Here is a 21290-nt window from a genome sequence, read left to right as displayed (position 1 = left end):
AAGGAATGTAGAGCTCTCCACAGGCTAAGGCAGGCATAAATTTCCTCTGTTTGTTTTGAGAGGACTAGTGTCGACTGCTATAATGAGATCAGAGGCTACCCCAGGGACAAGGCCTCAAGGTCCGCTGCTGGAGCCGTTTTCTGTGGCTGTTCTCTTGGCTGCTGTTGTAGAACAAGGCGACACTACAGAGCTCGGTGGTGATGTGGTGAGGTGGTTGTGCCCTTGTTTCATTCCGTGCCGTCTTTGCTTCTTTAAGGCTACCAAAATCATGGGAAAGTTAATGTAAGGCCAAGTCCTTTCCTCGAAACTGAGAACAGATGTAGTTGTGTGCAGAAAGTGGAGCCTTGTGCAGGGAGGTGACGACTGCTTCCTTGGGGTGACTTCCTGCACTGCTGAGGGGTACAGACAGTTCTCAATGTGTGGCTGCCCTTACACTCTTCTTCACCCAGCATCACTCTGTTATGAGGAAGAGTTAGGGTATGAGCCACAGCAATCTAGCATATGCTGCAAAGAACGTATTTCTGGCTCAAGCCTGAATTACAGCTAAATGGTCACATATAGGACCTTAAATATGGCAGAATTCAGGGAACCCAAAATTGGACATTTCTGGCAGCCTGGCCAACTTCTGACTCCCTTCCCACCCCTTCCCTTGCCCCCAGTTTTTAGGTATGTTGGATAACAGAAAATAGTAATTGCATAGTGAGCCCAAAAGCAGGAAAGAGAAATTGCCAGATGCCAGAGGACACTGATGCCACTGGCTTGTGAGTGATTCAACGCTGCACCGGCTGTGGGTTCTAGGGGCTGTGGTGCTTATATTCACACAGAAACTGCTTGCCAAAAGGGGTAAGGAGAATTCCCCCCAGAGTCTATGTGGGGCTTTGAGTGTGTATGTTTGGGGCGATGGAAATCCAAGGGGACATTGTTAGATGTGGAGTCTGTTGTTCCACTCTCTGCAAGATGTGGGAACTTCAGTTATTTTGACACAGACACTGAACTGGTTTGAGAGCACTCTAGGGCCCTGGGAGAAGCACACACTAGATCCCTGTGGAGAAGTTAACCACCCAGGATGTGGGACGCCCTCAAAAAGAACAAGCCACACTAAGGAGAGGCTGGTATTGGAAGTACATTTGACCCTTGAACAACACAGGTTTGAACTGTGTGGGTTCACTTTCAGGTGATGTTTTTCAATAAATACTCACAGTACCGTAAATGTATTTTCGCTTCCTTATGATTTTCTTAATAGCATTTTCTCTTCTCTAGCTTGCTTTATTGTAAGAATAAATACAGTATATAATACATATAACATACAAGACATGTTAATGGACTGTTTATGTTATCGGTAAGGCTTTTGGTCAGCAGTAGTCTTAGTAGTTAAATTTGGGGCAGTGAAAAGTTATGCACAGAAATATTATTGTGCGGTGGGTCGACATTCCCTTATTGTTCATGGGTCAGCTGTACAGAATTCCACCCTCAGAGAAGCAGAGATTAACAGTGAATCCTTAAGATTACTTTTGACAGGGTCCCATCAGGCCAAATTGAGCTTTCTTCTGTGGGTTAGTGAAAGTTTCTTCCCTGAGGAACAAGGCATTACACCTACTGTGGCTTACTAAATAGATGAGCTTCAGTTGTAAGCACTAGCCCCCAGTAAGGTGAACAGCCCTCATTATAGCTTGTCCTCAAGCTATTCTTGAGAATATTTAAATTCCTTAACTGAAAACCTTTAATTGGAGAAATAGCTGGTCCCCTTGAGCTTCTTTAAAGAGAGATACCTTCCTATGATTTCCTTTGTCATTGCTTCCTTTTCAGTGGGTCATTCTGAAGTAACTCACTAGCTAGGCTTTCTGTTGAGTTATTTTAGCTTCTCTGCAAATCACAGGAAATGTGTTTGCCTGGATTGTTCAGCAAACCCCCCAAGGGAGAGGGAAGCTGAAATTGTTTGAAGGTCTGTGGGATTCTTTAAGCATAAAATCAAAGAAACCCGGGTAAGTCAGGCATGGTTGGTAAACCTTTGTCCTAGATTAATACAATTCAGCCTTCTCAATCCAAAGTGGACAAATGGTTGGGGATTGCCTTGGACTCTGGCTGGCCACCAAGTACTCCCCGTGCAGTGAGTGGCATGCACTGTTGGCAAACATTGCTTGAGGATGCTAAAATTAAAGCATGATTCTTTCATATATTTATTAATGGAGTGATGAAATCTCTTATGTTTATTTTTTCTTCTGAGGCATGCAAATAGTATCCAAATAGTATCCTGCTGACCGAAAAGTGATGCCATACTCCACAAAAGAAAACTCTTCAGTTTTCTAGTCTTAATTTAGACCTGTTTTTTCATTTAGTCTCAAAATATCCTGGCCAAATGAGGAGTAGATATTAGATATTGATATTAAGACATCATGAGGATAGAATGAGAAGAAATAGGCTCAACTGGTGCCAGATTTAAGAAAAACCTTGTACTATAATGTAATGCCATAGATTGAGTGGCTTAAACAACAGTTTCTCATAGTTTGGAGGTTGGGAATTCTAAGATCAAGGTACTGGCCAATCTGGTTCCTACTGAGGGCTCTCTTGCAGACAGCTACCTTCCTGCTGTATTCTCATGGTGCGGGTGGGGGGGTTGGGGAGAGTGTGGGGGAGAGAGAGCACAAGCACAAGCTCTGGGACCTGCTCTTCTAATGGCTAATCCTATCATGGAGGGTCCACACTCATGACCTCACCTAAACCTAATTACTTCCCAAAAGCCCTGCCTCCAAATATCATCACATCAGGGATTATGAATTATAAAGGCAACATATGAATTTTGGGGGGGGACACAAACATTCAGTTCATAACATTATAATTAAAATTTGCATATATTGAGAGCTTACTATGTCTAAGGCAGTGGGATAGGTGCTGCTTATTTGAGCATAAAACAGACAAGAGCTCTTTGCTTGCATACTTACAATACAGTAGGGTAATTGAGAGGTAAAACCTATGTGCATTTACAAGCAGAATGAGGTTGTGCTGAATGGTGATGGAGAACAGGAAGAGAGCAAGCGCCTCATCTTTTTTGGACACTTCGAGTACTTTCTTCGTATTACTTTGTTTAATCTTCAAAACAATCTTAGGAGGTGTAAAGAATTTTCCCCAATTTTATGGATAAAGGGATAGAGACTCAGAAAGGGTTACTAACTTGCCGAAATTACATGCCAAGAGGCATAGTTGATAATTCAGACTCACGTGGCTCCTAAGCTCTGCTTAGTCCACACTCCCCTGGAGCTTGCTGTGCGCAGTGAAACCATAGCAGTACAACCCAGAAGGGCCAGGAGATAGGTTGGGAGCGCCAGCCCTGGAGAATTAAAAGAACAAAGAATCCACCAACTGATAAGAAAGGTGTACAGGAGAAGATGCAAACTGGCCAACCAAATCCAACCACCACTGATTTCCAAAATATTAACATTAAAAAAGCCAATGATTTTACATATTCTCTCCATTTTCTGACTTTCTTGAATATCAGAGGCTCTGATATTCCTACTTTCCTGGAGCTACAGTTGAGTGGCCGACACTCCAGGCCCCTCCATTCCTCATTGTCTTCTCTGGCCTCATCATTCACTCATCTCATTTTTTTTTTAAATTTATCATTATTGTTGAAAGTATTGCAGATGTCCCTTTTTTCCCCCCTTGACCCCCTGCACCCCACAACCCCCACCCCTGGCCTTCACCACACTATTGTCTGTGTCCATGGGTTATGCATATATGCCTATAAGTTTTTTGGTTAATCTCTTTCCACCTCCCATCCCCACCCCTGCCTTCCCTCTGAGATTCGTCAGTCTGTTCTTTTTTAACCACTGTAGGCATATGAATTTGTGTTCTCTGGTTTAGATGTCACCCAGACAAGAGAAGTAGGCTGCGCTGGGTAACCTCTTGGCAGCTCTTCTGTAGTGTGCCTTTAATTAAGATATTCCTAATCACTGGGAGACCAATATTGACCTTTTTCAGAGTGATAGCCCTGAATCTAAATGTTAGATATCCCAACTTATGATTTGATCAAGTAAGGGAAACCCCAGCATGTGCACCAGAAGTAGTGACATAAAGCAATGAACTCTTGACCACTTGGCACTATTCACTCTGCACTGGCTTCTATTCCTCCCCATCTGGCTCTCAGGGCAAATTTTTTTGTGTACCAGCAGTACGTCTCTTTATAATTTACAGCCCTCTCATTTCCTCTTCCTTATCACAATTTCCTGTTGAACCATAATTCATATGCTAGTTAAAATTTCAAAATATTAATTTTCAAATTGCTTAACCTATCCTTGGGAAAGAAGGCTGTGGATGGTGCTGATGGGAAGATGCGCTCATCCTTTTGGCTTGGGCTGTATGTTTTCCATGTCATGTGTGACAGCAGAGCATGGGGAGTAAGGCAGACGGCAAACCTTGTTCCATCTCTGAGGGAAGAACCATGTTATGGCGTGTTTGCTGCCTAAATGTGGGGGTGTGAGAACACAGAGGTCCTAAAGAACCAGAGCCACACTCTTGCTATAACTTAGAGGATGGAGAAAGACCTGCAAGAAGCTCCTCAAGGAGCTCTGCTCCGGTCCCTCCAGCTCTTCTTTAGGAAGAAAGGAAGGAGCCATCACTTGGGAGGGGCTGTGTGCATTTGGGGCAAGGGACAGGAGTCTGATTGTTGCTTTACCTCTGGATCCTTTAATAAGAGGTACTGTGGAAGGGAGGGATCGGCCTGCCAGTAATTAAATGATCTTACATTTACCTGGTCTTGCACAAGGATTCCAGGTGAAGGTTGTCAGGACTTAACTTCAGAGACATATGAATTACTTCAACCCATAAAAACAGGGTGGAGGATATTAGGGTTGTTTCTCTCATCTGTTCATCTGATTTCCTAAGCTCCTAGGTCCTCGATTTGGAGAATTTCCTCTAGACTCTTGTTACCTTGCCTTCTCTCCCTTTCTCTCCAAAGCCTTTTCGTCTTTTTATAACTTTATTTCTTCCCCACAAGCTCTTGGGTCCTCATGCTCAGGCTCTCCGCTTAGGCTCCTGGATTTGATGGTGGGGAGGGGAGTGACCTCATGGTGCATTGTATCTAAAAGCCAGCCAGACCTTTAACACTGTGAGGAGTGATCTGCTCACTCCTCCTGTCCTGTCTCCCATAGGACTACCTAAGCTACCCAGCTTTGAATTGTATTACAACAGGCTTCTAGAATGAGCGTCTTGGAAGAGGATGGGGGATTTGGAGTGGGAAGAAAAGCCCAACTCATTGTATTTCATTTTATATTGGCAATAGGTATTCGTTGCACTTTCAAGGGCCAAGAAATAACACAATCCACACACACAAATAGAATAGCTCTTTGACAACTTTAAGCTTCTCTTTAGAGGAAGGAGAATAAAGTTGGCTTATACCTCTGTACCACATTAGCAGTGATCCAGGTAAAATAGACTTTTCTCTGTGGTAGGTGGAGGTTGATGGTAAATAAATAGTGGTGAAACAGGTAGGCCCAGTCTTAACTTTACTCCAGCTCCCACTCGCTGACACCCTGTCCATGAGAGTATATAATCTAGAGAAGCTGTAGGATGTAGCACTGTCACCAGAAGCCCGAATCTCTCGATCCCTTCCATAGTGAGGACCTGGCTGCTGAGGGACACTTGGCCACATCACTGAACTCTCCCTAGGTATCTGTTTATTTATCTGCCCTTTAGTTTTCTCCTTTTTTGGTAGCCTTTATCTTTTCTTTTCATTCTCTTATTGGTTTCTTCTTACACTTACCCTGTCTCCACCTTCCTGCTTACCCACACTTCAACCCTCCTGGAAAGATGAATTACATTTCATTAACCTTTTAGAGCCTAAGGTTGACCACAGGCTTTGTTGCCCGTTGAACCAACTCTCTTAGGATCAATTAAATGGAAGTCACATGTTAGCTTATGGGATTGACTTTCTCCAGGCACAATTTACAGGCATCAGTACTTTTAGGTTTTTTTTTGTTTTGTATCAGAAGAGGTCAATTTCATAAACGATTAAAAAGAAACTGAAAAACAAAACAATTTTTAAAACTTCCTTTATTCCACCACGGTAACTGAGATATCTTTTTCCTTAATGCTTTATTTTTTAAGATGCAGTCTCTTTTTTTAAGCTGTGGATTTCCTTAAGCTTCTTCATGAACCAAAGTGGCTGGAAAACAACCAGGTTCTCTCAATTTCAAAGGAGATTGAAAGCACTTGGTAGAACAAGGCCAGTCTTTCTGGTTGCTGTCTAGAAGCGAACTGACCCAATTTCTAAAATTGTCATCTGTCCACTGAGGTGTTTCTGTTAATGGTGGTCTTTGAGTGTGTGTGTGTTTGTGTGTGTGTGTGTGTTCTTGGGGAAGTTTTTTATATGTGGTCTTTGTACATGTTTTAATTCTACAGTCTCTTGAAAGGAAGTCATTTCTATCCCAGTGTCTATTCCAGTATGACTAAGAATTCTTTTTCCTCTCTATCTAGTTTCTTAATTAAGAAAACCCACCACTCAGATTGATATCAGTACTAAATGAGAGTATTAATGTAAAGTGCATCATACAGTTTTGAACACTATACAGCTGTAAGATATTCTTAATATTATTTAAAAGATTTACAATCTTGGATATTAAGAGATTTTCCTTTAAAAAAACCCAAAGGCAGTCTGCAATGATAATCAACATTGTTTTGAAGATCCTACATTAAGAATCTACATTATCTTAGGCTCTGTGAGATCAAAGAAAAAAAATCTATTCATAATATTTATTAAGAAGTTTATATGTGCCCTAATATAAGTCTGAGTGTTTTAGTCTTGACTTTGCCGTAGAACCAACATACATGAAAATTATCTAAGAACACCTGGGGAGGCGTGGAGAGGCACAAAAAAGAGTCCATAATTAGTTTAGTGCAAAATATATACCCATGTTTTGAGGGAATGGGGATTGTGGCATCATTGGAGCTGGGTGGAATTTCCTTGGGGAAATTATGTCCAAGAATCCTTGTCTGTTTATTATTATCTCCGTGTGCCCACCTTTCCTGTGTTGATACCAGTGAATAGAATTCTGACATCAGGCTTCTCCAAGGCATTTGGACAAACTTCCTAGTTATGTGCAGGGCCATAGCTTTTAAATGGATCAAGTACATATATTTAAAAGGAAACAACATGTGCAGAGTTCTACTTTAAAACGCAGAAATCCATTAGCATCTGCTTCTGGAAATTCTAGAGTAAAAGCATAATTTTTTGTCAGTCAGTTTAAAATTGGTTAGAATTAGATATTGAATTTTTTTTACTTTGAAGCAATGGCGTCATGTGCATAAGGGGGTGTTTGGATGTGTTTAGGCTATAAAAGTAGAATTCCAGGGTCTCTCCATGTTATACATCATTGTTTAAAATGTTATTGCTATGACTGAATAGGGTATTTTCTTTGGAATCTATGTGTCTCAAATAGCCAGGTAGTGATCTGTAATTTTCTGTCCCTGTCTTCTTATTTATAAAAGGAGTTTAATAATATTATGCTCAGAGAACAGTAATGTGTGGAGTAGAAGTTTATCTTTTGAAAATATAAACTGCAAAATTATTTTCTTAATGGTGAAAGATATTAATATGGGGAAAACAAGGACCACTCTGTGTCCTTGACTCAGTTAGCAGGTGTGCCCGGGCCTCATGCCGTTCTCCAACAGAGAAAAGCTGATTGCTAAGAAGTAAAGGTATTTTGGTGGGCCAGTGGGAATGAGTCTTTTTTTCCTTTTCCTATTGAACATTTTCTATATTGTTATTATATTATAATTAAAAATAATACATTTTTAAAAGTGCTGCAGTTCCATTTAAACCTCCAATTCCTGTCTTTATGGAAAGGTTCAGATATATGAATTCTTCCTCAATGCAGTCTGAAAAAATAACACAGTAATAAGGTGATTATAAGGAGCCTTACAGTGTTTTATTCTTCTCTCAAATCCAACATGAAATATTTTTCAAAGGAAATGGCTACAAGTCTAGTTAAGTAGTCAAAGATATTTTCTTTCTATTTTTCCTTAATATTTGACAAATTAAGAATCCTGGAACCATACAATAACTGTTTTGCTCTAAAATTTAATTCAAGTAAATACAAAAGCCTACCTAATAAACCAGCATGGGTAAAACCTTGGACCTTTACTCCATTTGAGGGGAGTTAGATCGCCTGGTTCACTTGGCCCTTGGAAAACTGACCCCCCTGAATTGCCTTATGAGATACTGCCTCACAAGGAACTCTGTGGAAGGTTCTATTATCTATTAATCCCAGCAGTGATATAGTCAGGCTCCAGGAAACGCCTGTCTGTTCCTTTGAGCTTTGTGGACAGCAAGGAAGGCATTGAGGTTGGGCATACAGTAGGTGCTGCTCACATATTAGATCCTTTCCCTTCCTAAGATAGTCAAAGCCTGAACTAGAGACTCTTAAATAACTGACCTCTCTGGCTTGTTGGTCACTATATCCTCAATTCCCAGCACTGAATAAGTGCTCGAAAAATAGTTACCGAATGAATGAGTGTTCTTGTCCCTGTGTATCTTTGGTCACTCTGAGCATATATTATGCAGTTTTCCCTTGTCCACCGGCAAGCCCAGTATCCATGGCCTCAAGACTCTTCTAGACCTGCACCATCCAATATAATAGCCACTAACCACACGTGGTTGTTTACATTTAAATTTAATTAAAGTTACATAAAGTTGGAAATTCAGTTCTCTCTTGTACTAGCCACATTTCCAATGCTCAGTAGCCGCATGTGGCTAGCAGTTGCCATATTGGACAGCGCAGACATGAAGCATTGCCATCATAGCAGAAAGCCTCATTGGACACAGGACTGTTCTGTGCCTTTCTGAGCACCCACTTATGGATTTCCTTTGTCTGTGTTCACAGTGCAGCTGCCTGCTTCAGGAAGTGAGGTCTACAGGAACAAAGAGAATCTTCAGGAGTAGCCTCACATTGTGACATGTCTGATCCCTCGCTTCAGGCCTTGCAGCATGAACAAGGTAAGAGGTACTTTGAGGAATCAGTACTTATGTCTTCTTTGTGGTTCCATGGTGTTTTCTGGGTGTGTAGTGTCTTTCTATGTTGTGAGGAGACTGTCTGTCCTGCCCAAAGCATTCCAGAGGTTGGAGAGTTGTGTGACCCCAGAAAGCAATGTTTACAGTCAGGGTCACAGCAGCTGGTAGCCACTCTATGGTGGTACAGTTCTCTGGAGGCGTCACTTGTGTTTGTCTGTAGCCTTTGAGCTGCAAAATACTGGTTATTAGTATAACTGTCTTGATATGAATATTGGAAGATTAAGGCTCTGGAACCAGACTACCTGGTTTTAATTATCAGCTCTTTCAGATGCTAGCTTCGGTGACCTTGGGCAAGTGTCTTAAGTTCTCTGTGCCTGTTTCCTCATCTGTAAAATGTTGATAGTAAAGATTCTTGCCTCATTGTCGTAAGGATGAAATGAAGTCATATGTGCACCAGTGTTTAAAATATGTGCCTATCCATATTGTAAGCATTTGATAAACATTTTCTGTTGTTGTTTTGGATGTTGGGGGCACTGTTAACCCTTAGTCATTGTTGCTAGAGAGTCTTGGGTGCATCGGCAACATTTCCATTTATTCCCTGATGGGTTCAGCAAGCACTGATTGATTACCAGTTGGGCACTCTGGAGATGAAGGATGAATGAGGCTTTCAGCAAGTCACAGGTCATTTGAGGGCATTGTAGCTAGTGTTCTAATGAAGCACGTACCAGAAGCTCTGGAAGCTCAGAAGAAGGGACATCTGACTCTGGGGGATCTGGAAAGGACAGAATAGAGGAGATGACATTTTGAGTTGGATCCTGGATGACAAATGGTCATTTCTTGGACTTAGAAGTAGGGCAGGGCATTCCAGGTAAAGGAAATAGCCCTTTTAGGGACAGAAACTTATGAGAAGGTCTGGCATGTTTAGAGAACAACAAAGAATTTGGTACTGCTGGGGCAAGATGTCTCAACCTCGACACTGCTGACATTTGGACCAGGTGATTCTCAGTGTCTAAGAGGCTGTGCCCTGCATTGGATTATGTTTAGTAGCATCCCCCTCTCCTTACTTCAATTGTGATAGCCAAAAGTGTCCCCCTTGGGGGGACAAAAGCCCTGGTTGAGAACTGCCACACTGGTGGAAGATGATGGATATGAGCCAGAGAAGGAGGGAAGCACCCATTCTGAGAGCCACTGAAGGATTTAAAACAAGGAGAGATCTTTCTGGAGGCCTGGAAAAAGGGGCTACATTATCACTTATGTCTTTGTGACAGAGTTGGACAGTGCTTTTACATGATTTGATCTTTAAAGGTATTATGGAATCCATGCACTTTTAGAAGCTCATTTACCTTATTGAGATTCCAGTAGAAATTTTTCTCATAGCCATTTGTTAGGCCTACTCAGGGGCTGCAGCTTTATCCCATCTGAAGAGATCAGGAAAAAATAAGCAATTATTTCTCAAGACATTTTCATTTAGATGAGCCAAGCCAAGGAGAAGGAAACCTTGTACCCCCCCCCCCCCAACCCCTACTTAATACTTACTTTAAGCAGTCTTTGAGGAGTGAGCTTTTGGAACACTATAAGGTCATGATTGGAGGGTGGGAAGCAACCCTTGCAAACCTTGGCCATTGCAAACCTTGGCTTCTGTTAGAGTTTGACATACTGAAAAGCTAAGACAACTCTGGGGAAGTCTCTGATTGGCAAACACAGTTTGTTAGGACAGCCCTGCCCCAAGTTTCTCCAGGGCAACTCAAGACCTGATGTCATGGTTTGGCTCTTGACACACAGCTGGGAACCAGACTCCTTAGAAATTTCAAGTGTCTCGGTAGGTGTGTCTGTGGCCTGGGAAGTTATGTTCCGCCTGAGTGGCCCAGCCACTGCTTTATTTTATATTACAGTATTTTAATTTAAAGTAGTGATTAAGCATGATGTGTAACCATCATAGGTCAGCATTTTTCTTATGATTTTCTTGGCTTAAAACAAAGACTAGGTCACCCTCTGGGAAGGAAACAGATCTTGGCACAAAACTAGAGAATCATCTCATCAATTAGGGTATGGAAGTTAGAATGTTGGAAGTATTTTTGTGGGCGTGATTGATTTTCTAAGGAGATTTATTCCTAGAAAGTTGGAGACATTTAAATTGTGCACTTTCCACTTCCTTGGACATATACTGTAATAAATCTCCTTCCTTCTCAAACCCCAGCTAGCAGATGGGACACTTTAATTAGGGAGGTGTCAAGATGGATGGTGGTCGCAGTGTTCTGGGGTTCAGTGTAATTCTTGTGAAGTGCCAGGGCTCTTCTGATCACAGGCACTGACAGCTCTGTTTCGGGTTATTTAGAGACGATGCCTCTAGAAAACACAAGAATGGCCTGCATGGCACAAGGGATTGGCAGTTTGACTAATTTAACAGGGCTAACCTGATAGTCAGTGAACTGCTGTCCTTGAACTTCTATTTTTGCCAGAGTCTGAGGACACCCAGGAAGGGCTACAGTTTCGGCCCTCAGACACCTGGCATGCTGTGCCTGCATGCTGGCAGAAAACAGAAGTGAGGGCATCCCCTGGGCTAGCGCTTCTCGGGAATATCGTGTCATTTCCTAAGGCTAGTGTACACGGAATATGTCAGTTTGATTTCCAATGCATAAAGCTTATACAGAGTAGACACCCTCACAGTTATTCACCTTTTAAATATTGTGAACAGACTTGAATGGTTATACATTGTGGGCTTTATGTTCTAGCCTTACATGTTAAAGAAACTGTGGTGCACACATTTTCCCAGGGCATTGGTTCTCCCTCGCCCTTATCCAGACTTGAAGACCATCTTTGTAACACTCATACTCTCCTTAGATCTTTTTGCAAGAGCTGACTTTCCAATCTTCATATTCATTGAAAACTTTATCATTAAGATATGACTTTAAATTTTGTCAAAAGTCTTCATTTTTTTACTTTCTTGGTCATTCCCTTGTTAATATGTACTGTATAAATATGTTACATTGTATATGTAATATATTACACATTTTTGCTAGTAAGAAGGATTGTTTGGGGTTCATTTGTGTTATTTCCATGTTATTATGCTATAAAGAGAGGATTTTAGTGTGTTACTTAAAACATCATAGCCAAATGGGGGGGCAGGTTGGACAGGAAGGGATTTGGTAGAGGCAAATTGGGCAGGATGATGTACACACAGGGTTCCACTCTTGAAAAATATGTCTTCCTAACAACAACCTTGGAAATAGGATCCCAAACTCCTTCCCTTGTGGTCCTTATTTCCATGAAGGCATATAACATGCCATTCTCTGCCTTGAATTTATGAGGACACTTCATCTGATTGAAAAATAATTGGTTTTTCTATTATTACGCAGAATGCTTCTCTTCCTCTCCCCTCAGTGAAAATGAATCTTCCTGAAAACGGTTTCTTCCATGTTATGTTCAAATAAAGCCAGATCTGATTGTTATTGCTTTGGACAAATGCCATAGCATCAAATGGAGTAGAGGAGCATCTCTTATTTCTCTTGGTGGGTGGAAGCCACTGTTTTGCCCAGCAGAATTTTTTTTCTCTGAATATTTTCCAGTATTCAGCACCATATCCTACTGTGCCAGGTTCGAGGCACTTTCACCCTTACACTCAGATCAATATCTCTACAGTCAACTAAAAAGTAAAACTGAAATTTACTTACTGCCTTCATTTAGAGGTTTTTGTTTTTTGGTACTTTGCACCTCTGTAATGCAAAGCAGTGAAGCCCAGAACTCATTACCCCTGACTCTCCTACCCAACATGTAGCATACACACAACTCTACTTGATTAAAGGCCAGCTCCACCAACACATAGTTATCAAATGCATACTGCATACCAGGCACTGAGCTTGCAGTACATCAGTGAACAAAACAAAGGTCTTTGCCGTCTGAAGCTTCTGTTCTGGCTGAGGTGAGAAGAGTCATCACATCCCAGGGGCTTAATATGTAAACATAAACCTTATGTTAACCTTTTTTTCCATTTTAAACTTCTTTCACTGAAAGAGCAAATTAACAAAGCTACTGGATGCAGTATATGGAATTGGTGAAGAACAAACATATAAGATCTTGTCTTCCCCTTTCCAGGACACTCTTGGTAGTTTCACCAAATAACCAGTCTACATTTAATGAGCCTCCACTGGTGTTTCTCTGAAGGCCATGGCCAAGTCCCCCTTGTGGCAGACTTTGAAGAAATATCACACTTCAAAAAGGAGTGACATGGAAGAAAATAGAAATAAGTATTAAATGATCTTGGAATAAAGAAGGCCTTACTAATTTCTGATGGCAAAAATTATAAAGGAAGAAAATGTGTGTAAAACCTGAGAATTTCTTTTTATCAAAAGACATTATGAACTATGCACAAAGACAAAAGAGAAACTAGGGAAGTATTCCCTGTGATATAAGACAGAGTTAACTGGGCTAATTTATTAAGGGTTCTTACAATTAATAAGATAAAGATGACTATTCTAATAGAAAATGGGCAAAGACAAGAAAGCTAAAACCAATAAAAGGAAGAAATATGATCATAAAATAACATATAAGAAAATGTTCAACCTTGACAGTTATCAAAGAAATGCAAATTAAAGCGATGAGATGGCTTTCCTACCTGTACAGTGGAGGGTTTGTCAAATTTCCTCAGTGAAGGTTGGAATGGGAATATTGGGCTCTCTCATCCACAGTGAAAGAACATGTTTCAATTCAGAAATTTTATTTTTAGAACACTCAAATGAAATGTCAGTGAATGTATATAAAAATTTAGCTAAGATATTCATCACATGTTGTCCTAATAGTAATTTTTCAAAGGTAATAACCAGGTAATAACTATAAAAATACTGAGGGGGGAAGGAGGGATATTTAATGACAAAAAAAGATGCTCTAAATATATTGTGAAATGGCAAGTTACATACCAATATGTACAGCCTGATAATTGTTTCACTTTTTAAGGTACACGTCTTCCCACAGAAAAAAGATTTTAAGTACACATCAAAATATGAAGAGCATTATCTTTTTTTGCTTGTATGTTTACATTTTCTTTAGCAATATGCATTTTTTCACGCTAAAAATAATATTTTAAAATAAAAGACATTAAATTAGTTTTAAAATATGAGCTTCACTGTATTTTTTTAATCCCTACCCAAGAATATGATTTTTATTGATTTTTTTGAGAGAGAGGGAGAGAGAGAGAGAGAAACATTGATATGAGAAAGAAACATCTATCGGCTGCCTCCCATACATGCCCTGACCAGGAATCGAACCCATGACCTCTGGTGTATGGGACAACACTCCAACCAGCTGAGCTACCCAGCTAGAGCGAGCTTTTCTGTATTTTTAAAATATGCATGATAAGAAGACTGGAAAGATATTGCCCAGAATGTTGGCAATGGCTTTCTCAGAGGGCGGGTACATAGGATGCGTTGTTTCTTTCTTAAGAAAATATTTTTCTGTGTTTTCAACTTTTCTACAATAAGTATTTGTGTATATGATTAACAATCAGAAAAAAATCATTTTAGCTGTCCTACATTTGAGGTGCAACTAAATGAAGATATTTAGTGGGCAGATGGAGAAAAGAGAGCCTTTGGTTAAAACAGAGATTTGGACTCCAGAGTCCTTCTGTTTGACATACTACCAGAAAGGAATATGTTAATATATTAATGATTTGGGGGCAGTAGTAAGTAGAGAAATGCTCTACAAAAGGATACTATCCTTTATTCATTGGCTCAAAAAATGCTAAGTGGACAGTATATCCTCAGTGTGTGTCATTTCTTCTTCCGACTGTTTAAAGACATTGTGATATGTACAAGTTTAAACCAGTGGTTCTCAAACTGTGATTTGGGAACTCCTGGGGGGAGTCCATTCACTGACCACCTGCAAGGTCAGAACTATTTTTCTAATAATACCAAGACATTAATTGCATTTTTCATTCTCTCAAGTATATAATACAATTTTTCAAGAGGCTACATTACATGCAGTGACGTTATTTCTGTGATGGCTGTTGGGATGTGTGCTTGTCTGCTTGTGTTCCAGTGTTTCTCAGTTTTATTTATTTATTTTTTTAATCCTCACCTGAGGATATTTTTTCCATTGTTTTTCAGAGAGAGTGGGGAGGGAGACAGAAATATCATTGATGTGAGAGAGACACATCAATTGGTTGCCTCCCACTCATGCTCCAACCGGGGCCAGGGATTAAGCCTACAACTGAGGTACGTGCCCTTGGCCGGAATCGAACCCAGGACCCTTCAGTCCTCAGGCCGATGCTCCAACCACTGAGCCAGACCAGCTAGGGCCATTTCTCAGTTTTAGTTTTTTAAATGCTAAGCATTGATAGAAATAACCGATATAAACAGAAGCTGTTTAGGTCTGCGATAATTTGTAAGTCTGTCCTGAGACAGGAGTCTGAGAGCCACCAAGCTAGACTGTGCCTGTGGCCTGTATTTGGCAGTCCGTAGTCTACAAAGCTGGGCCCTGCGCCCTGAGCAGTGTGTGCCCTGCACTGTAGTACATCTGTTCTCACCTACGTCTTTAAGAAAAACTGGCCTTAGTCCTTACTTTTAAAAATTTCATTTGTATCGAGTTTGTGAGGATAGGTGAAACATTTTTGGCATAAGGCCAGTGTAGCTCCTATGTTACATGTAAATCAAATTCTGCTGAATGTGGGGTGGATGGAAATGGCAAAGTTAGATGTCCAGTCTCTCCTATAGGTATCACGGTGGGAAAGCCGGTGAAGTTTTAGGAAGAAAACCGGACTATAATTCCCTCCGAGAGGTGTGGAAGTGCAGATTTAGAATAAAACTAACCAAGTAGCCTAGTAGATGGTCAGTTTGGCATGAAGTAGAGAGAAGACAAATTCAAAAAAATTAACTGAATATGAGTATGCTCGTTTGTCTTTAAAATGTGTGCATGTATATAACTTGTGTAGTATTTGCATGTGTAAATATACAGAAAACATATACATGCTATTTGAGAACTGCTTCGTAAGTTATGTAGAATTTTCTCTTTATACGGTTATTTCTACCTCGGAGGCAACATTAGCGCTTCTATTTCAGCCCAACCCTCCTCCTTTGTGCTCAACCAGAAACACATTTTAGTGTATCTCGCACATACACGCTCACCTCTGAATCTCAGAGCAGCTCACGATGGAGCAGTAGTTGATGCCTACTTCTCTGAGAAGCAGTCTTCATGGTCCAGGGTGTAAGTTGGAAATCTGAATCTTTCTGTACGGAGAATTTGAGCTTCAGATGAATAGTTGTGCTGGAGCACCTATAAGTCAGCTCTACCCCGAGACCTGGCAGTGCCTTGACTTGAGGGTGAAAGGGTCAGTGTCCTGGCTTAACAGCTTCCGATCATGTCAGAAAAGTTGAAGGAGAGCCTGAACAGGTAGGAGGTAAATTAAGGCTTCAGTGTAGAAAGGCTGGACTTTCAGTTTAAGGCCATAACTGCCCAGAGCAGCAGAAGGGATATATTTTGACATGACTATAATATAACTTCACATCCGAGAGACCTAGTTGTGAATCATGATAAGCTCTTGGAAATGTGGTCACAGCTACTGACCATAAGACAGGTTTCGCTTGGAGGACAGAGGATAACGCAGTCCCACTTCGTTCCTTTTATTTATTTTTATTTTTTAAAATAGGATTAATCTTTATTGTTGAAAGTATTACAGATGTCCCCCATTTTGTTCTGTTTAGTGCGACTTCACACACGTTGTGATCATCGGTTTAGAAACCGTGTCCGCCCTTATTTCTTGAGGATTTAAAGAGAAGCACCTAGGCTTTTCTTGACTAAAACAAGTTTTGCATTTTTTTAAATCGACAAACCTCTCACGCCAGCCTTCATGCGGAGCCTTAATTGAATGTTGACTGAACTGGTGGGTTCTCATTGTGCATCACCGTATTAAACTAAGGCCACACAGCCCCAAAGCATAATTAGACAAGCCCTGCGGACACGTGATGTGTGCTCTGACCTCTTTCTTTGATGCTAGTTCTGGCGGGGACTCTGTAACAAAGGGGCCAGTGGATTCTGGCCTTTGTGCATCACGCATAGGAATGCTTCTATCTTCCAAGTCCTCACTCTGCCGTTTCTCTCTTAATTAGTAGTCCTTAGTGGATACAATAACATTACATCCTATGTAGTGAATTGGTGGTTGGAAACATGACTAGTTACTTAGTTAATCTGTGGCTTGTCCATGTTTAGAATATTAACAATACACTTGATTGGCCTGATTTTGTGAACATATCATCTCGAACAGTGGAATTGCTATATGAAGGGACATACATAACTGAGAGATTGCTCCCAACTCAGCTTTTTAATTTGAGTTCCTAATGCTTTAAATTGCCTTTTCTCCCCTCCCTTTTGTGATACAAAGGCCTTTTAAGATAGCTGTTTTCTGGTATTCTTTCCAGCTACCTGTTATCTTTTGTCTCTGTAAAATAATCCCAACATTATTGTTTTCTATAAGATGTTTTCAGGAACATTGTGCTTTTGAATATATGTGCATCATTGGCTTCATTTAAAAGAAAACAAACTCATGTGATAACATTAGTAAATGTTCTAGATAGAGGAGAGATACCTGTGTAGAATATTAAAACTACATACTTTGCAGAAATTCCTCAGTTAGTGTTCAGAAGACATATTTGTAGTCTCTTATAAATGACAATGTTTGGTTTAAATGAAAACATTTAGATTTGATTAATCACAGCTTGCGTGTTCTTCTGGTTTGTTTATTTGGTTTTCCTTTTTTTAATAGAATAAAAAAAAGTCTTACCACCTTCAGACTTTAATAAAGTGGCATTATTGCGAGAGGCTAGTCTCAGTTAGACATAAATATAAGCAATTAATTAAGATAACCTACACTACCCAGAAAGGTAAAGTATCATTGCATGTCATAGTGAGCAGAGAGCATCTGTTAATTAGAACAGTAGGAAAACTGCAATGAGTTATGGAAAAAAAAAAGTTGGGTTGAAATTAGCAATATTTGCGAGGTAACAAGTTTTACTCCAACCCATAAACAATTTGTTGTGATGACTCTAGGCTGGGATTATGGCATTTCGGATGAGGTCTGATTATAGCTAAAAATAGACCTGTGTGCTGAAGATCAGAAGAGGGATATTAAACAATTGAAATTTTGTGAAAGACTGATGTGGTTTCATTGTTATAATTTCCCCAAAAGGCACATTAGTAATGCTGCTAAATACAGACTTTAATAGACTTTAATAATGTGTACTTTAGAGGCTTGATACACAAAAGAATAATGTATAAAACATTCATTATGGAAAATTGCTACCTTTTTTATTTAATAAGAAATCTGTTAAAACAAAACGATTCCTCTGCCTATGGTATTATGTTCCTGGGTCTTAGCAGGCTGAAGATTAATTGCCACCTTCTTTTATATTTTTTCACCTGTTCTCACCAAGTTGCAATCATATTTACTTATTTATTCCATGAATGAAAATGGAGTTTTAAAAAAAACCCACAAAAACTTGCATTGGATGGACCCTTGTTCAGTTGTGGCTCAGCCACTCGTTACCTGTGTGATCTTGGGTGAGCACGTTAACACCAAACTGCGTTTCTTCCTTTGCAGTGTAGGGACTGTTTAGCTGACCTGACAAGGTCGTTGTAGAAGTTACATGTTGACACAGTGGAGCTTCACATAATAGGCCCTCAATAAAAGCTTCCTGTTATGATTCCTTTCTACATCTGTTTCTCTTTATATTGCTGTTTCTGTGGATGACATCTTGGATCAGTTGTAGGGAAGCTGGAAGGGGGTAGAGAGTGGAAGAAAGCAATTAAAGAGAAGCCTTGGTAAGCAGCTCTGTCGCCGAGCCTTGCATTGGATTTCAATTTGATTTTACTGTGCTGCTGCTGAGAGCCATGCTGTTGGAAAAAAGAGAGGAGAGTAAAGAAGCAGATGCTCTTGGAAGAACAGTGGGGCATTTATCTCGTTTAATGAGATAACATCATTAGAGTGACAAAGTGCAGAGAATCGATACTTGAAATGGACTGGTGCTATCTTCCCAAAGTGCACCTACCATCACACTTCCCAGCGTAGAATCTGCTGAATCACTGATTCTGTCTTATCTGTCACTGGAGCCTCTGACTCTGATCTCACAGAATAGATCCATACCTTAGGGATCTCCACAGGAGTAGGAAAACGGACTAATTGAATAAATGAGAACAATCCAGGGTGGTTTATAAGTTGCCTTGTAATCAAGGAACCTCAGAGAAGGAGGTGGGGCTTCTTTTTTCCCTTGACTTCTTTAAAAGGCTGCATCCCAACGCCCACTCCCTGGCTCTCCTGCTCTGTCTGCTTCTTGGTGTAATGTCAGAAACTCTAATCATGTCAGACTGTGACACTGACAGCCCTGACATTCACAACAAAGAGACAAGGAGAGGAGAGAGAGCAAGAGGACCTTGGAGGGGGAAGGTGAGGAAAAGCAGTGAGGAAGGGGTTTTTTCTTGGACATAAAATCCATAGCTGCAAAATCGCCGACGTTTGGGGTATGTCACACCGGAGGAAAATTAAGGAAAGGAGCAAGGTGAATTCTGATGGAGACAAAATTGGGCTGGGAAGATTTTGTGCTACTGCTTTTTCCCTGTCTTTTTTTATTTTATTGTGTAGCTTATATTATAGTTACTGTGGCTGTGATTACTCCTCACCAAGAAAAGTAAAAGGCACTAAAAAAATTCCCCCTTCTATTACCCCAGTTTTTCTCTTTGAAACGAAGCAAAATTAAGTACCCATCTTAGCAAGAAGTGTGTGCTTTCTAAGGTTTTCCATTTTATTGCCAGATTCCCATAGCTTAATCTGAACAATAGGTGCTTCAGGAAAGAAGTCATTGCTGGGGGATGTTTTCTGACTGTGACAAAGGTGACTTAAGACTGTTCCAAGTCACCCTCTGGCCACCTTACCCTTGGCCTCAAGCACCTGCTACTGCAGGAAGTGCTGATATTACCGGCCCCTGGAGTGGGCTGACTGTGGCCAGGTCCTCCAAACACCTTTGAGGGTCCCCTCTTCCTCTGCACTTGCTCCATGGGTAGTCGTTCTGGTGAGTGGGCTCGGGTCTCAGTCCTCGCTCAGTTTCCATGGCCTGGAAACCTGCTACCACATCTCACATGTGTGTTGCATCCAGATGCTGGGATCTAAATTGGGCTCTGAGCTCAGCCCAAATCATCTCAGCTTTTCTGTAAACGGGGGAACCCAGCTGCCAGCTCAGCTTTTGAGGTATTTTGAGTTACAACTCTATGTCTTAGCTGGGATATCTGTCCTTTTACTTTCTCTTCATGCAAGGGAAAAACAACAACAGTCAAAAGATGGAAAATGGTGTATTGATTCCATATTAGCCACCCTATCATGAAGGAAGTACTTTTTTGTCTATATTTGAGGGCAGAAGATATCCCATAGTGACTTCTCTTTAGATTGATTAAAATAATATTCATTGAGAACTTTATTGCAATATTCTTGTCTTTAGAACCCATGTATAACTTTACACATTTGGGCCACTTGGGGAAAATGCTCTGAATGTGCAAAAAAAAAAAAAAGTGAATTATAACATGGTTTGAACTATGTATAGCAACCTAGACATTATGTTTTATTCAAAACTCTTGAGGAAATTCTACTTCTACTAGCACGGGAGAGTAAATGTGTATCCTGGAGAGGATTTGGGGCAATTACCCTGAAATATCTTCCTATAATCTCATATTTTCCTTTAAGTTCCTTTTTATCCTAAAAATTTACATGGATGTTACACTGTGTTGTGACCATGGCTCTTTTTGTGTGTGTAAAATAACATTAATAATTGCTTGCCATGGAAATTAAATCTTATATTAGGTAATTTAGCTGTTGGAAGGAATAAGTCCTCAGAATTCAGTGGTTTGGCACAGTGAACATTTGCTTTATTGCTGAAGTGTCACCCAGTGTAGGCCTTCCTGATCAGTAAGGGGCTTTTATTCAGCAGTTATTCAGGAATCCTGAACTCAGGCTCCTTCCATCATCTGTCCTTACCATCTACATTAGGTTTCTGAGCTGCTGTAACAAAGTTCCGAACTGGGTGCCTTAAATAGCAGAAATGTTTGTCTCACAGTTCTAGAGACTAGAAGTCTAAGACCCAAGTTGGGCAGAATTGGTTCCTTCTGTGAGGTGTGAGAAAGCATCTGTTCCAGGCCTCTCTTCTTGGCTTGTAGGTGTTGGTCTTCTCCCTGTCTCTTCACATCATCTTACCTCTTCTTGTCTGCGTCCAAATTTCCCCTCTTTATAAGGCCACCATGAATGTTGGATTAGGGCCCACCC

The 21290-nt window shown here is 40.5% G+C and overlaps 1 protein-coding gene across 4 annotated transcripts in view; it reads left to right on the top strand.

The window, feature by feature from the left end:
* BACH2 (BACH transcriptional regulator 2) overlaps positions 1–21290 on the top strand; it is a 305235-nt gene that overhangs the window by 69014 nt on the left and 214931 nt on the right. For 2 of the 4 annotated variants that reach the window (XM_087817513.1, XM_087817512.1), the window contains exon 2: positions 8879–8986. The gene's annotated coding sequence lies outside the window, so the exon portion shown is untranslated. Of the gene's footprint in view, positions 1–8873; positions 8987–21290 lie in introns of all 4 variants that reach the window. The other 2 variants (XM_087817511.1, XM_087817510.1) reach the window with 1 other exon arrangement.

This window comes from Miniopterus natalensis, chromosome 5, assembly GCF_054644295.1.
Source record: "Miniopterus natalensis isolate mMinNat1 chromosome 5, mMinNat1.hap1, whole genome shotgun sequence".
Classification (NCBI taxonomy): domain Eukaryota; kingdom Metazoa; phylum Chordata; class Mammalia; order Chiroptera; family Miniopteridae; genus Miniopterus; species Miniopterus natalensis.
The sequence above is the reverse complement of the archived record's forward strand: the minus strand, read 5'-3'. Positions and strand labels throughout refer to the sequence as shown.